General features: G+C 49.1%; 1 protein-coding gene across 1 annotated transcript in view; it reads left to right on the top strand.

Annotated features, from left to right (window-relative positions):
• Positions 1-2,804, top strand: part of HSD17B12 (hydroxysteroid (17-beta) dehydrogenase 12) — a 97,265-nt gene that overhangs the window by 265 nt on the left and 94,196 nt on the right. The window lies entirely within an intron of this gene.

Below are 2,804 nucleotides of genomic sequence, written 5' to 3'. Positions count from 1 at the left end.
GGGCTGCGTTGCGTTCGCTTTTGTCAATTCTCCGATTCCTGGTCGCACACACCGTTTCTCCCGTCTTGGTCCGACGCTGCTACGGTGGGTTTGAAGGAAGGGTGAGGAGCTGGGAAGGGTCTCTCCGAGAGAATGTTCAAATCCGTTCCCGCCAAAGGCAGCGGGAAGGGAAGGTCCTGTGCCTGGCTGGGAGCTGGTAAGGTGGGCCCTAAAAACAACTGCAGACCGTAAGAGCTGTGAGTTTGAGGTGAGGTGAGAAGTTTTTTTTAAAAGGTAATTCCTTCCCCCGGGAGGAGTAGGAGGACATCAAGGGCTCCAACCCTGCAGCTGCTTTTAGGTGGCAGACCCGTAGGTACGGCAGCCCCAAAACACGCTGGTAGGCTGCAGGGCTAATTAACGTGGTTCCCCATAACCTCTGCAACAGCCAACGCGGAACTCGTGTGTGAACACGTGGCCGGGTAACTAACGGAACCTCTGCTTGTGCGAGACACCAGCAAACCAGTGAGGCTGCTGGCGCAGCATCCGTAATCCCAGTATAGGTTTGAAATACAGCGGCAATGCTTTGGACAAGTTAAGGCATTACACACAAACGATCAAGGCCCACATCTTCCTTCCAGCTAGAGAAATGGTTTGCCTGTTAAAGACACTGTTGGCCCAGGAGACCCAAAGCCTCTTTGACTTTCTAATGTTGGCTTTGATTACGTTACTGCATTTTATCAGTTGCCTGCTGACCTGTGGCAGCGCAACACAGAAGTTTCAGTGGCCACTTTAGCTTGTTCTGCGTTGTTTCAAACGTGGAAGTTTGCAGTGCTTGAGCCGAACGCCAGCTTATCTGCTGGAACCGCAAACTGTAGGCGGCAGATCTTCCCTCAGTCGCATCCTCAGACACCCCGTGAACTTCAGAGAACCGCGATGCGAATGTCCTCTGTCACTGTTTTGTACAAGCGCAGGCAGCAGCAGGCCGTTGTACGTGGCCAATGGCTGCTCACAAAAATTTTCTTTTTGCCACAATTCGTGATCTTCAAGGCATAGAGGAAGAGGAGCATTGGCAGTACAGCTAAATCCCCTGTGTTTATTACTCCTGCTCTGAAGTGGGAGCGCTGCTGCTACGTCAAGGAGGATGGAGAAGTAGGATGATGGTGCCTGCTAACTTGGACCTGAGCAGTCACTGTAGAAAGACACGTGGCCGTCATCCTCTGCGTGCTACTGATGCAGGCGAGATGCTGCTTTACTGGGGTAGCTGCTGTAGTCTCCAGCTGGAACGAGGAGAGATTTTCTCAGTCTGAATAAGCGCTGGGGTGGTTTGCCCTGAAGTGTGTTGCAGCACCGGCAATAGGCTGGGGAGGCTCTCTGTTTTCTCTCCTCCTGGAAAGGAGGATGCAGGCACAGCTGCAGATACGTTGGGTCACCTTGAGAACTGGCAAATTACTAAGTCGTACTGTAGGAAGAAGTGCATTTCCTCCTCTCCTGGTCTTTTTAAAACCAATGGGTTTGATGCTAATTAGCTGCTGTGATTACTGTGACAATGCATTCTTTCTAGTGCCCAGCTAGAAAGCAACTTTACAAAAACTGCAAAGCCCTTACAAGCTCTTTTGTAAGGGCTCCTTACTGCCCTTTAACTCTTCTGCCCGTCTGAAATTGAGTTGCAAATTCTTTCCTTGTTTTCTTAGCGGGTTTTTGGTTGTGTATATGCAATTGCCTCTGTCTGTGCTCTGTCTGATTTGCTGGTATTTAGAAGGAGGGGGCGGTGAGGAGGAGGAACTATGTGAACCGGTAATGTACTCGGAGAAAATTAGGTTTGTACTGCTTTAAATAGCAGCTGTTTTGACAAAAAGATAATTTTTCTACGGTCACACTCAGGTGTGAAGGTCTGTATGCAGCTTTTCTGGTTTTCTCTCCCTGTAACTCACATCTGGCTTGGTTTCGGCTACCGTACAGTGATGGGGGTTGGGTAGGTGTTGCTTCTATGTGGGATTTCTGGGTGCGTCTTGAGAGAGAATACGGCGAAAACTTCTGGGTCGAGTGCTCTGTACCTTCAACATGCCTCACAAATTGGTAACAGAAGATAAGAGTAACAGCTCCCTTGCTTGGAAAACAGTTTAGCTACATAAACCATAGACTCAACAGGAGCAGAGTGCCAAGGAGTCATTCTGAAATCAACAAGAATGCAGCAAAGATGTGGCTGTTCCGCTGCCTCCCTCTAGACAGGCAGATCTGTTGGCAGCGCTGGTAGTTGTGATCCATAATGGTATTTCCTTGGGTCAGATGAGAGCGTCCTATTCTTCTCCCATTGATGGTGGTGGCAGGCAGCCACCTTGCTTCTCTGCCATTGACAGTTGGGTGTATGCTGGAGTGCAGAGTGTCTGGAGCAGGGAACCGTCTGCTGCTGTCATAGCTCCCGTTTGGAGAGTTGCCGTGTCTCCTATTTTAGGAAGCCGCCTCTTTTTCTGGAAAACATGAAATCGTTTTTTTGCCCCTTCCCTCCAGTAACTTGCTGAAATGAAGTCAAAATCCTATGGTAATTCAGACTGGGAGGGACCTCTGGAGGCCTCTAGTCCAACCTCCTGCTCAGAGCAGGATCAGCTGTGAGATCAGACTGGTTCGGTATATGCGAATAATCAGCTTTGTATATTGAGAATACAGCGGCACTACAAGTTGGAGCGATCTGATGCTCTAAAACTGCTAACATCTTGGTCATGTCAGATACTTAAACTTTTCTTTCTTTTTTTTCCTGGCTCAAAATTGCAAATATTTTAATGAGAGGGTTGTTCCCCCCCCCCCCCCCCCCATTTATCCTAATAGGG

Source organism: Haliaeetus leucocephalus, unplaced genomic scaffold, assembly GCF_000737465.1.
Source record: "Haliaeetus leucocephalus isolate CR32 unplaced genomic scaffold, Haliaeetus_leucocephalus-4.0 Scaffold696, whole genome shotgun sequence".
Classification (NCBI taxonomy): domain Eukaryota; kingdom Metazoa; phylum Chordata; class Aves; order Accipitriformes; family Accipitridae; genus Haliaeetus; species Haliaeetus leucocephalus.
Note: the sequence above shows the minus strand (reverse complement) of the source record. Positions and strands in the feature narration are given on the sequence as shown.